Here is a 15,193-nt window from a genome sequence, read left to right on the forward strand (position 1 = left end):
GCAACAGAACGTTCAGACGCACACATTTCTATCCACTCTCTGCCCACGCTATACGGACCTAACTCTTTGCTGTCCTCGGCTGCGTCTCCCATCCCTTGGTGCGACTTCCGTCGCTCCAAGTGGTCTTCACCTTTTAACTTCACCAGATAAGCTTGACTTTTTCAGTCCTCGAGACCTGTCATTTCTCCCTTTCTCGTTTCGCTTAATTCTTAATGACTTCAATTACATCACAATAATATCTGGGGTTTAACGTCCCAAAACCACGATATGATTATGAGAGACGCCGCGCAGTGGAGGGCTCCGGAAATTTCGAACACCTGGGGTTCTTTAACGCGCACCTAAATCTAAGTAGTACACGGGCCTCAAACATTTTCGCCTCCATCGAAAATGCAGTCGCCGCGGCCGGGATTCGATCCCGCGACCTTCGGGTCAGCAGTCGAGTGCCATAATCACTAGGCCACCGTGACGGGGCGACTTCAATTACAATATTTCTCTCATCTCCTCTGCGAAAAGCAGCCAGACATTGCGCGAATCCATGCAGCCGTTGCCTGACCACTCCATGTTTTACGTATGCCTCTTTGACTTGCATTAAATAAAGCCTATTCGAAGAGTGAATAATAGGACTTCATCAATATTATTTTTCTTGGTCCGTCTCCTTACTTTCCGCGGACAGCTCTCTCGCATAGTAAACTATACATATATATATATATATATATATATATATATATATATATATATATATATATATATATATATATATATATATATATATATATATATATATATATATATATATATATATATATATTGCCTTTGTAGCCGTTAAGTGTAGTGTTTCAATTAGTATATAAACGTTATGCAAGTTCCACGACGCCCAACGTCAAAAGGTCATGATTTTCGTGTCGAAGGAGTGAGTGCACGCATTTCAAAAATAAAAAAAGTATGCGAATGTAAAACGAAATATACATAACCGAGCTCTTGACCTCGATACATTGACGGCATCTTGGATGTTTATTCCATGCCCTTACCAATACCACGGCTATTTCACGTGAAAACATCGTTTAGGGATCTAAACTTAACCGTAATACACTAGAAAGATGCTGTTGAATATTTGTACAAGCAAGCAGTTGGTAAACGTCAGTTCGCTAAAGGAGTTCACCCGAGAACCTTGTTCCGTACTTTTGTATCGCTGTTTATTGTATTTCGCCTCGGGACATTGCACCTGCTCAAGATGCAATCACCACAAAACGAACGCGAAAAAAAATAATAAATAAACGTCAAAGACACTGCTACTATGGTTTTTAGCTATATGCGCACTCGAGTGATCGCAAGCGGATTGGGAGAAGATGGCGCAAGCTGACATGATAGAGATATGACGCTCGTAAAAGAAGGTTTTACCTTAACGCACCGTAAAAAAACCCACGAACTCCGATCCTCAGAATTTTCGCTCGCTGTGACATTTGCCCATTTAATTATTAACAAAGTACAGTTGCAAATAGACCAGTGCAATGATCTGTACCGTGTTACAATGCATCACTGAACTCAGCTACGATCAACCACTAAGGCCTCCCTCTTCATCAGACTTGGCAGTAATCAAATTACAATAAAGAAATTACAGTAATTAAATTATTTTTGCTGTAACGAGTAGTGTAGTGAATTATTTCAAGCGAGCTAGTTCAAGAAAGTTACTGATTACTTTCCCAATTACTTTTGACTATAATAGAACATGTCAGCTTCCCTTATGGTATATAAAGTTGACCAAAAAGGGAAATAAAAATAGCAAGGGCAGCCTAATCTGAGTGCTAAACATCAAGCGCGCATACAAGGCAGCTGCTTCTGCGATGCAACAAGGACCTTTGAGCTCTCAATGCGCTGTAAGTAAAGTGTGCATGAGTTAGTACATGAATGATAAACTTTCGTTAAAGTATTCCAAGGTAAGTTTGTAAGTACTTTTCAAAAGTCCTAATATTGTAATGTCATGACTTTCGGAGAACTGTAATTTGCAACGCAATTTAAGTGCATTTAAAGAAATTCTAGAAAACTATTAGGGATGCAACTTAATTACTTTCTAGGAGCAATCTTGCCATATCTGCTGTTCAGTGTGGATATACGCGAGTGATGTGCAGCCGTACAAGCTAATTATGATGAAAGCAACAACGAAGGATAATGATGACTGGCTGCTAATTTGCGAGCACGCGCACTGGCGCTCTTTCGCCGTCTGGCCAGGCAGCACGTTACAGCGCTCGAAGGATACACGTTTCATCGCTTATCTCCCAAAGGCAACGGCGGAGGCCCATTTCACAAGCGCGGCAGCGGTAGCCGGAAGAGTCAACGCGACGACGACGGTGCAAGGCGTCGTTCTGCAAGACACTCGGCGAGAATCTTGTCTCTTTTTTTTTCGATCCGAATGCACGTGGCTTACACGAGGATTCTGGAAACAAGCAAACTCCTTTCTGCGGAGAAAAAGAAAGAGAGAAGCAGGAACGTCTTCCTCAATCTCTGTGTCTCTCTTGCATACTTAATGGACAGCGGGGAAAAGAAATAATATACGAGACACTTGAAGAGCACGGGACAAGCGCTGACTGCCAACTGAACCACTTTCACGATGTCTATTAAGTATGCAAACATACCAACTTGACCAGCTCCCCCCCCTCTCTCTCTTTCCTTCTCCCTCTCTCTCTTGCATAGAGTGAGGTGGTGGCGGCAATCCGGTATTACAAAGGCCGTAAAGCGAGAATTGGAAAGGTCGTTATATAAGACTGGTGAACGGAAAATAAAAGTTAGAAAACCTATCTACCACACGCGCACGTCACTGTGTGAAGCAAAAAAAAAAAGCAATAATCTTACGGCTATGAAGGGAACTATAAGTTCCTTACATTCGAGAATTCAAACAAGGCAGAAGTAGTCCAGGGAGAGATGAAGACTCGAAGAGATGAAAAGTTCGTGAACGCGGGGTGTCGCTAGAGCCAACGTTTAGAGAAGCGGTTTTGTCTTCTTCAAGGCCTTGAAGAAAACAAGACCCCTTGTCGAGGCGTTGGTTCCAGCAGCAACCCCTGTTCAGGAAGGAATATCCATCTTTACATTCGCAAAGTCACTCGCCACGGTGGTCTAGTGGTTATGGTGCTCGACTGCTGACCCGAAGGTCGTGGAATCGAACCCCGGTGGTGGGAGCGGCGTTTTCGATGGAAACGAAAATGCTTGAGGCCCGTGTACTTAGTTTTAGGTGCACGTTAAAGAACCCCAGGTGGTTCTTTAACGTTAAAAAAAAAACACTTTCTGGTTGCATTATGTCAAGCAATCGTTCACACTGGAGAACCGAAAGCGAGTAACGGTTGCCGTCGTCGTTCTATTGCGTAGGGGTTCAAAATATATTCTTCTTGGAATCATCGTTGGCGCCCGAATGTACTACACGCTTGGTCAAAAGTTCCAAGAATACGTGTTGACCTTCGGGTGGTTGGCGGAGGCTCCCGAAGTAGTATTGAGTCTCGGAAGCCGTTTGAAGGTGACAAGCTGCGCGAATTTTCTTCTTGCAAACCTTGCAACATTTATCACGGAATATAAGCTTGTCAATACAGGGCACGAAGTGAACTCGTTCGAACACGCCGCGGCCTGGTAACTTTTGACAGGTGTGAAACGAGTTTGAAAAGGCGAGCACAGTTCCCCCACTTACGGCATTTCTCTCCTGGCTTCTCGTCAAAAGATTAGAAATGCATTCGGTCCTGACCCCCTTCTTTGTTTCTTTTCTGACACCGTTCACTCGCCCCCTACTCAGAGCGCGGCCTTGCCTCATGCAGCACTGCACACGTAACCGCTCCGGCGGCCGCAAGCAGCAGGCGCGCCGCAGGAGGATGCATCCGCTACTCCCTTCGCACGCGGTGGCGACATGTCGCTTTAATGCAGCTGTCCCACAGCGCCGAGAGGGCTGGGCACTGCTGCAGATGTCGCGATGCAGAAGTCGCTTTTTTCTTTCTCTTGCTCTCACCGTGGTGCTTTCTAATTTCTTTTTCTTTTTTTTCAGGCCCAGCGACCTGTGTTTTCTTCTTTCATTCTTTCGTGTGCTGCTCTACGCAATCCGACAGTCTTTATTTCGTGACCGAAGTGCATGAGCCCCTCGCAAGCCATTATGCTTAATCGTGCGACCTCTATGCGGGGCAGCAAATGAACGTCGCTGAAAGCAGTGCCCCCAAGGCGAATGAAATCACGCTTGCTCCAGTGTTGACCTCCTCTTTAGTGTGGAAGAGCACGTCCTTGGAGCAGTTTATGCCACGGGGTGGCGCTACGTTTAAGGTACTGGTAAGAAGCCTAAACGAGCCGCGAGCCAATGCAAGTTTTCTATAGGAGCTATAGCGCCATGATAGATTAATATTGGTAGCTGGAGGAGGCAAAAGGGCTGTGCGGCCAGATCCCTCGATCGGTCTGTATTTAAAGGTAAGTTGCGGGATCTAACAGCCGAAAGCTCTACGGTACGTTACGAGGGCGTTGCAGCGGAGTGCTTCGGCATAAATTTGAGCCGGAAAGTATTCTTCAAGATGGTACCAAAGCACGGCAGACGGGCGTTCTTTATCTCCACCTCCGTTGGAATGCGGCTGGGAATCGAACCTGCGACCCAGCGCTCAACAGCTCGGCACAATTAACCACTGAGCTCCAGTGATTAAGAAGTATGAGCGTTCTGAAAAGAAAATACCAAAAGGAAAACGGACCTAAGAGATAACTGACACAAGTACAGTCTGTCATCCATCTATGCATATAGTCACGGGGACTTAATACAGGAGGTGCCACCATGGGATATGTTTTAACGCGGTGCACAGAATCTTCTGCTCTACCATCTTTGGCCAGGCTACCGGGAACCTATGAACTGCAGCACGGTGGAATTGATAGAACATATTCTACCAGTCTTCACAGCGTACAGCGATGGATGGGGTATATACAATAAAAAAATGTGGCCGCAATCTGTGACGTTCCTTTCGCATATGAAATTCCTCGCAACCTTCATAAGTGTGACGTCAGGCACTCGATTTCGCTATTCATAAACGCCGACTCAACTGAAGCACGGCCGGACTATAGAAAGGCGCGCGAGCGTTCCGACGGAACATGCGCGCGCCTTTCCAGTCCGGCCGTGGTTGAAGTTGTGCATCACCGTGTTCTCATATGTGCCCATGCATCCGCACCTGCAGTGAAGCCGCTTGCTGTGGACGACACAGTGGGCTCACGACTCCAGGTTTTAGAAAGTGCGAACACGCCAGTTTCCGTGAGCAGAGCGTCTTTTTCGAGCTCGTGCACGTGCGCGTGCACAGACTGTACGCTGAGAGCGGTGAGCGTGAGGTGATTGTTGTAGTTCTGGCATCGAATGAAGGTGGTAGGCCGGTCCAAGACAGTGTCCAGATACCTGTTTGCTAGCCGGGTCATGTCGTCGACAGACTGTCTGTCGATGGAGTCGGCGACATGCCGGATACTGAAGTCACCTTTTGCGTTGGTGAGGTATAGGCTGTCGGGGCTGGTAGCCCTGGAAAATGCTATGTAGACCAACTTCAGTGGTTGACGCTTATCGTACCCGTAAACTACCTGGGCGTATGTGGCCCTTTTTGACGTGTATATAGTCATGGCGTTTGCTTGCGCAAGGGGAAACTGTGCCCTCTTACACGATATATTTTTCTGAGTGTCCCAAGGGCACTCATTTCAATTATATTGAGGGGTATGCGGTAGTGATATGTTTCGTCCTGGCTGGGACGACAATGCCTACCGTGGACGTTGCAAATTCAAGCCACATTCACAAGAGGTTGCCGTGTTCGTCGCGCTCGATGTACCACAAGGTGTCCATGTTTCCATTAACGAGGCCGTCGCTTACGTCGATGTCGGCCGTGATCATGTACGGCTTGCCGATGCTCAGGTAAATTGAGGCCGGTAGGCCACCCATGTCTCTTGCACTCATCTTCCACCTCGGTCAGGGCATCCCTGTGTACCTGCTCGTTCTTATAGTCAGTTATGTTATCGCATTCGGGGTGACACAACCCGTTGTCCGCAGCGTCGAGGCAACGTGCGTTATGGCGGTCGACGTCCGCATTGCTGTAGTATAGCCGTATGCCGTCAGGACACTTAGCGGCGGCTTCTTCGCGTATCACAAGGCGGCTCTCAATCTGATGTAATACTCGGTCAGCATGAGGCCATCGCCCAGACTCATAAGAAATGAAGAGAACACTGCATTATTCTGGTGTACCACGTGGGCAAGTGGATGGCAGTCGAGCGTCTTCCAGGGAAGTTCTGCCTTCAGCTCCCTCACTTGCCTTGCGTTTCAATGTGTATGTTCGCGGTTACTGTGTTGATTGAGACTGTGAATCACCTGTGGCACATACCCGCGTAATATGAACTGTGGTATGCGGGTATGTGGCGCACAGTATGGGGGTCTGTTGAATTTTACAGCGAAAGCTGTTATGAGATCATTTCACCGGCCGTTTTGGCGCCGTAGTTGTCCGCCTCCGCCGCCGCCGGTGTCCGTAACCAGTATCGCTCGAAATAAGAAAAAAGAAACGAAATAAGAAAAAAATTCCAGGATGGAACGAGTTTCGAACCTGGGCCCTCTGCGTGGGAGCCCAGTATTCAACCTCTGAGCCACGCCGGTGCTTGAAACTGCCTTGCAAAAAGGTCCTATACGGGTGGGTGGGTGGGTGGGTGGGTGGGTGGGTGGGTAGGCAGGCAGGCAGGCAGGCAGGCAGGCAGGCAGGCAGGCAGGCAGGCAGATAGATAGATAGATAGATAGATAGATAGATAGATAGATAGATAGATAGATAGATAGATAGATAGATAGATAGATAGATAGATAGATAGATAGATAGATAGATAGATAGATAGATAGATAGATAGATAGATAGATAGATAGAAACGGCCAAAATGCCTGAGCTTCGCTAAGAAATGCTTCGCATTTAAAAAATATCGTGCTGTATACTGGGCCGGATATATTTTACTCTAACGTACTCGCCTAGAACGGTGCAGCGTATTGAGATCAGTAATAAAATATGCGGTCGTTTTCGCGGTAAAAAAGCTTGTGAAGGTTGACAAATTGTAAGAACCCATTCCTCCCCGCATTTGCCTGCCGACGCTACTGAGACCAGTTATCAAACGCTTCACAGACGTTTTGGTCTGCTCCACAGAAACGATAATTCTATATTGCCTTTTTGTGACACCATGCTTCGCGCAGCAAGAAGATTGTGATAAAATGATCTGCGGAAGAGATAAAAAGCCACTGCTATTTTCAGGAAAACCTAGGACGATCGCCAAAACACCCGGGTCACTTGACACGGCATGGCCTATATTAAAAAAACAAAACAAAGAAAAAACAATGAACAAAGGACTCAAAAGCAGAGTGAAGGTATCAATCGCTGTAATTTGGTTTTGTTTATATTGTTTTCATCTCTTGTAACCTTTCCCTAAGACCTTTCTCTCTCCGTTACGACACAGTGTAGCGCGAAATCGTCGAGGAGAAAGCATATCTGCCCATATAGGGCCGAAGTCCTACAGAAGATCGAGGTTTTTAGGAGATGAAAAAAAAAAAACCTTCAACGGGGGGTGAGGCTGGAGGCAACGTTCGGACAGGTCGTCTTCTATTCTTCACATAAAAAGGGGTCCTGCCGTGAAAAAGACAAGAGAACTTGTCGATACGTTGGCTTTAGCGACACCCCCTAGTCAACGATTTTTCATATCTGCCCATATAGATATACACCTCTTATCATATCTGTCATACCTCTAGACTGACCGCTATACCGGGTGTTTCAAGAAATGTGTCCAAAATCCTAAAAAAAAAAAAACAAAAATCAGGAAAATGCGATGTTTCCTCGCTGCCTTCACAAATGCTTTTCCTGTAGCGGCAGGCATCTTAGGATGACTAAAGACATCGTTCGGGACAGTAATTACAATAGTTAATTGATTAACTTTTTAATTAGTGGAGTTAGGCGGTTATGTCAAATGGGAGAATTGAAGTTCTTCGTGCGAAGAACCCATCGCAGCTTTGAGATATAGAAAAAGCGGCCTTTAGTAATTGTTGTAGGCGTGATGAAATTCAACCAAATTCAACGGCGAAACCGAAACCGAAGCACCGATGAGCGCAACAAGCAGACGACCCGAATGGCGTCACTGTTCAAGACAACGATTAAAGATGTGTAGGACCGTATGACGCTCACTCGTTTTGGACGTCTCAGGAGAATATGGCAGTAACGCCCTCCCGAATTTCGGTTTCGGTTTCGCCGCGGAACTTGGGTGAACTTCATTACTTCGTAGGCGACAGCCATCTTGTTCCTATTTTTCTGCTCATTCGATTGTAAGACCCCCCACCCCTCTTCGTAAGATTTCTGCGCCTAACGTGGTTCTGCACCGCCTCCGGGATCGAAGGCATTGGAAACTTTCTGCACCTCACGTGGTTTTGCAGTGCCTCCGTAATCGGCCCGCCATTGACCAGGCGACGGTGTCATGGGATGATAGCATCATGTGCGTCACGTTATGCGATGTCACAGTGACGTCATGTTGACTCCATGGCGCGACATTTTTTGCATCGTTCGTGCTGACGCTTACGGTCACTTTTCGCGTTTGATGAGGCATCTAAGGCATTCGCCTTAATAATTGAAATGCGATCTTCGAATGTATTGTAGACTCGGCCATTAACAGCGTGCGCTGCCGCGGGTCTACACCATGACGTAAACTTCACCGCGCTTAGGAGCGCTTTATGTTCACTGTCGAATAAGACCTCGGGGTGCGGGTAATGCGCGCGTAAATACGGCACGATTGTACGTGGAAGCGGCGGATCGCGTGTATAGCGTCGCCAGCTGTAGGGTCGCACGATAGCAGGCAAGGATGGTTTCCCGTGAAAACAAGGCGGTTATTTTGAAATAGCTTGTTTCAGCAGCGTGCGACCTCGACGCTAAAGAGGAAAGAAAGTGCTTTGTTTCCTTGGTGTCATTATCGCCCTCTCTTTCGCTCCCTAAGCTACAAAGGCACTCTTATGAAGGCGATAAAAGAACGCGTGCGCCAACCCTGGTGCTTCTTTCTTTCTTTCTTTCTTTCTTTCTTTCTTTCTTTCTTTCTTTCTTTCTTTCTTTCTTTCTTTCTTTCTTTCTTTCTTTCTTTCTTTCTTTCTTTCTTTCTTTCTTTCTTTCTTTCTTTCTTTCTTTCTTTTATTGTGTCTTATTTTTCGCATTAAAATGGGAACGGAAGCGAAAGGAAAAGCTTCTCGATGAGCCGTTCAAGCTCTCTAAATAGTATCCGCTGGACTGCTTAAGTTTTCGAAGAAGAAAGCGTTTACAGGATATGTCCAGTGTATCATCTCAGCATACAAATCACGCCGTGTGCAGATGCTGTTTGGTCTCGGGCGATGCTGTTGTCGGCGCTAAGAACAGACGATGGTCAACACAACTGAAGAGCTCCGAGGCCACGTTAAACTAAATGTTGGCCAGTTGCTTTACGATTTTTTAAGGAAGCAACTCTACGCGTTACATTCGAATGGTATATTCAGAACACTCTAACGATTTCTTGTGCGAAGACATGAAGTTCGTAAATTTAAATTTTCCAATGCAAAATTAACTTTCCTACGCCGTGAAATATGTCAGGCGCTTATATTGTTGCATTGGATATAACAACATTCACTGTTCCGGGTATTCTCATATCCGACGCGACAACGTCCGTGGTTCCGGATATTGTCACACTGCGCATTGCTCTGTCTGGCAGTCACTCTGAGAGGAATGGACCACTGTAATCGAAAAACAGCAGCTATTAAGCGACCGCGGACGCCGTATTTTCGGTCCCTACTGTACCCTGACGTCGCAACACGGTATGAGAATCTCGTCACGTGCTCGCACAATATATAGTGACGTTTCCACGGCCGCTCCACACCGTGACTCCGTTGGTGACGCACAAGCGGCCATTTTGGAAGTTTTGATGACGCACAAGCGGCCATCTTGAAAGTTTTGGTACCTAACGTCATCACAACTAGCCAAATTACTGCGTGAAGTCACCAGAATTTGAACTGTAGCCTGACGTCAAGCTAGCGTCGATGTCAGTAGGCGCGCCATAGAAAAGTTAACTTTAATATCAAAATAAAATATCTTATCAGCATTTGCTGAGAGCCAATCACTTGCTCAGAGCCGTCTCTGCATACAGGAGATTTGTATGGCTGAGTAAACTCGCCTTCGAAAAAAAGCTGTCAGTACCCCTTTAACACGACAGACGTTATTTTTAAATCATTTGTTTGGAGGTGATGTTATACCCCTGTCACACTGGAGGTGCAAATGTCATTAGGTTCGAAGATCATTCGGTGCACCCAGGGCTGGGCAAAGATACTTTGAAATTGTATCGCGATACGATACAAGATACTCAGGCAAGAAGTATTGGAGATACAGATACAAGATACTGCTGCAAAAATTGTATCCGATACGATACTTGGCAATTGTATCTTAAGATACTTCGATACATTCTCAGATTTGTTATTATAGATCCATATAATGTAGCAGCAAACGCCTATGCACGAAAATGTCTGCTTCAAAATTTCTTAAGAGTGGCCTATTTTGTTTCACTTGAATGAAATGTCTGTTAGTATCTCAAAAGTTTTGCCCTTCTTGCTCAAAGTACATTAGTTTCCTTCCAAATTAATTTATTGGGGTTTGGTTTAGCTTCTTCACAGGACAATTCTTTGTACATTTCGCTGACAGCGCTACTTGCATTGCACAGCTTGCCGACCATCTAGCAGGTTGCCATATAATCACAACAACTTCAATGAGAAGCCTTCGCACGAAGGCGCAAATACCGGTGTGGACTTTTACTTTGTCCGTAAAAGACAGCTTGCAGAATGCCGTATATCCGGACAGGTGTACGGCAGCAACAACGCTGGTAGCGATTTTTGTTTTGTTTTTTTTTGGAGTGGGGGGGGGGGGGGGGGGCGCATGGTGTATACTAGGGGTTTGAGCCATTTCGCTAGCGGCCCGGCCCGCACACATGACCGTCTTCGTCTCATTTGTTGTTATTTTCTAAATAAGTATGTTCGTGATCTGCACAGACATGACTGGTCTCAAGCATTCCTTTCTTGAGGAACATGTGGTCACCATGTGCTAAAACATAACCGTGGAACAAAAACTCTATATTTCAGAATCCGCGTCCAGATATCAGTCATTCTGTACATCCCTATCGATGTTTCTCGAATCCTGACTCTAAATCCCCTTCAGAAATGACCTATATATGAGATACGGGAAAGGCTTCCTCTCAAACGTCATTTTGTTGAAACTCTCTCCCAGCACCTTCACTGCGCAGGCCCTTGCAACTAAATTTCGCGACTGCGGTCCGCTGGCTATAAGCTCAGTTTGAGACCCCTGGTGTATACGTAGATGACCTAAAACTGCAATGAATTCTCATATTCTACTTATCTGCTGGCGTAAAGGAACCTATACTCACTCACGTGCAATCTTTTTAGCAATTTTCTTCAACGAGAGAACATGTGCAACACAGATACGTCTCAGACGTATTGTATATTTCCATAAAGCGTCGCAGCACACCGCCGCTATTCGCGCTATTGCCACTTATAGCTCCCGTTACGTGGCGATTAGTAATGCGAAAAATATTCAAGAAAGCCTGAAACAGGAAAACAAATATAAGTAAAAGAGAGAGGTGGTTGTGTATCAAACATTCACATTGAATTTGTACAGAAACACAATACAGACGGCGCCCCTTAATAGCTACGAGCATGAAGTATTGTCAACTTACCTGTTGAGACAATGGCAAATTCAGTGCCTATGGAAAATTGCCTAAAACGGCTCGTTGGGACGTTCATGAGCAAAACTGAGCATTCAGCAAAACAAAGTTTCTCGAATCCCCTTCCTAACATCTTTAAGATGGCTCCTAATGATTGCCATTATTATAACGCAAACTCAATTTCGCTATTTTCTTAAGCGGTAAGCAGAATGTTTTGTACTGTTTACTCAAGGCACGCCCACATAATTATATATTTGTTTTCACAATCGCCTTGGCAACGTGGTAAATGTGTAAACAGTAGTGGAAATAAAGTAGACAGAAGAATAATAAAGCAGAGATCTTATTTTGGCAGCGCGTTGCAAAAGACATACTGCAGTGACCAGACCGGAAAAACAGTGCAGAGACTTAGGTAATGTAAGGGATGTAAAGTGACAGCTAAGAAAGCACTTGTGCTAATAATCAAATTATGATTTCATAAATTCTTTGAATAAATGTAGCAAGAAGTGAAAAATACGGTACGCCAAGATAGTTTCTGTTAGGTAACCGCTTGCTCTTTTAGATCAGTACCAGTGGTGCTAACGTTGTTAGATTCTTATTTGCATATAAGTTAATTCATGGCATGCAAGTCAAACTTACATCCACGAGATCATTCAAATCGCTGATATGCAAAATCCACACGGCGCAAAGGAACCCCATTCTTGCACGCATCACATTTCGTTACGGAGCAAGACTCAAGAGAATCTTCAATAACGACGCTGTAGCAACACAAGAATTTGCGCAATAGACGCGGCGCAGGACAGTGGCTAAGAGCAAGTGTCGCGGCATTGGCGCAACTAAAAAGAAAAGAAATCGAGCAAACAAAAGGTACGTGGGCTGGACGTAGACGTCCGCGCGCTTGTCTTCCTCATCTTCTGCCCGCACTGGGGTACTCTGGCGGAAAAATAAAATTGCGTCACTGCCCTAAGACTTATTCAGATGGCTTAGTGGCACCAGTACCAGCTTGAGAAGCGGAGCTTGGCCAGCGATTATTGTTTCGCACGGCTGTGTTGCAATAGAAGTATCTTGTATCTTAAGATACACGATACATTATCGAATGTATCGGAAATACAGATACAGATACTCGTCTTCCGAGAAGTATCGCGATACAGATACAAGATACTCATAGAGTATCTAAGATAGTATCTAAGATACATGTATCTTCGATACTGCCCAGCACTGGGTGCACCGAATGTCATTCGATCCGTGGTGGTGCTACACTGGAAAAACTAATGTCATTCGTTCATGATATCAATGTCGATAATCGAAAAAAAGAAGGCCGGAAAAGTTGAGGACGGTAAATGTAGTGGTAGAAAAGAGAAGTTATTTATTTTAGAATGTATGTCGGGAGTCGCGTCACTAAATAAACACATAGAGAAATGTTATTTTGTATAATATCCGGCCAAAACAAGCCAGGACGACGCTTAGCCAGTAGCCACAGCCAATAGAACACAACAAACATGGTCGACATGGCAGTGCCGCTGCACGACGACGCCAAGCTGCAGCATGTAAAGCGTTTAGTTGCTCTGTATTTGGCGTTGCGCGAAAAGCGTGTGAGCCAAAAGACTGGAGCGAGAAATAGATGAAGAGTGCAAACGCAGCGATGACATTCTGCAACGCATTCAAGCAAACGCGTTCTCGATCGCGGCAGTGGTCGCCACTGCATCCGCCGAGCTTGCGCAGCTCTTCCACGATCCGGGCATACACTTTACTATTCCTCTTGGCTTTGCGCAAGTCACTTAAATTGTCTTCCCAAAGCCTAATTAAAGCGTAAGTCGCCGACTCTGTCCAGTGCGCTCCTGGAGCTGATGATTCCATTGCTGCATGCACACGTGCGCACAGGCGTCTGTTTGTTTACATGGCAGCATGGCCGACAGCGCCGGGAGGCGAGCCAGACGCCACTGAGGTGGAGAGTAAAAACATTTCGCAAAAGCGTTCCGTACACATGTGCGTTTTAAAATGATAGATGCCTTACAAAACGCAAAATTAATAGCGTGTTAGCATGAATGTTTCCGAACTTGAGACTGCGGATTGACACATTCTAAGTAGTCTCTGGGGTGGAGAGTACACATTCGGTCCGAGTGCGACGGCGAATGTGTTTCTCGAACTCATTCGATTTTTTAAGTCACTCGATCCTAATGACATTAAATATCGCTGTGTAGCAGCCGCATAATGTCATTAGATGCGAATGTCATTCCATTCGAATGACATTAAAACGTCCAGTGTGACAGGGGTATTAGACATGCCCTACAGCATCAATCAGCGACAATAAAGCTGCGGGCCGCAACTTATAACGAAGGGGCGCATCTCACCGGAAGCACACCGGATTTTGGTGAACTTTCGCCACCAACGGGCAGCTTCAAATCGTCTACATCCATTGACGGATGGATGGGAAAACCTTATTTAGGTCCTTCGGAACGCGCTCTAGCACGTAGCGGGCCGCTCCCACGTCGGAACAGAAATACCAAGTCTCTTTTGCGTCGCGGGCCCGTTGGACTGCCCATAGCTGCTCTCGAGTCCGGGGCTAGTAAAAGCATGCAGCCTCCCAGTTGGACGGCGTGATGCCTTCACAGCCGTATAACCCGGGGCTTTTGTAGAATATTTGTAGAATAAAGCAATGTGATAAGTAACCAGAAATCTTCTTTGAGGTGCGCTGGATGCCGGACAAAGTGATTTTCATAATAGCGTGCAGGTGGTGGCTCGAATCGGGCTAACCTTCACTCAGTGATGGTAGATCGGGAAAAACATTATTGCCGATATATCATGCATACTCGCCAGTGTTTAGGACATTGGAACGACAACGTGTAAGTCTGGACAATATTGTCCGGCGCGTAGCATTGGCCGTCCAATATTGTTTAACCAGTCAGATTGACTGGACAATATATCCGATCTACTGCCATTACTTGACCAATATTGTTTTACCAACGGATAAGCAGGCCCAATATTGCCATTCATACGGCCTGGCTCTGCCGATATCGTATGTACATCGGCAACCATGGGTCGTTGTTGCCGACCTCAAAGAATGGCACGACCAATATTGTATGTTGGCTGGCAAAGATGGACCACTATTGGCATCCTTGTAGGCTGGCTTGCCAACATTGGTTTTATAGTGGCTTGTATGGTCCATCATTGGGCCATGGTTTGCCAACGTATAAACAATATTGGGCCAATGTGCTGTGCTGCCTGGGCTGTGACACTGATCGGTTGTGAAAGTGGCCTTCCACACGAGTTTTCTTTCTCAAGATATGAAGGAAGTGCGTCGTGCTTGCAATACCTCATAGAACGAAGCAACGTCTTCTTACCACGTCCGCCAAAGAAATTCAGTGCTCAAGTCGGAATAAAGTCTAACATGGACTACAGATACCACCAGCAGCACGGGTGATTCATTGCTGCCACCTACCACCTGGATTATGTCCATTTTAGTACGTCGTACTGA

General features: G+C 45.8%; 1 protein-coding gene across 2 annotated transcripts in view; it reads right to left on the reverse strand.

Annotated features, from left to right (window-relative positions):
* LOC119395918 (sulfotransferase 1C2) overlaps window positions 1–15,193 on the reverse strand; it is an 89,989-nt gene that overhangs the window by 20,890 nt on the left and 53,906 nt on the right. The window lies entirely within an intron of this gene.

This window comes from Rhipicephalus sanguineus, chromosome 6 (genome assembly GCF_013339695.2).
Source record: "Rhipicephalus sanguineus isolate Rsan-2018 chromosome 6, BIME_Rsan_1.4, whole genome shotgun sequence".
NCBI classification, from domain to species: domain Eukaryota; kingdom Metazoa; phylum Arthropoda; class Arachnida; order Ixodida; family Ixodidae; genus Rhipicephalus; species Rhipicephalus sanguineus.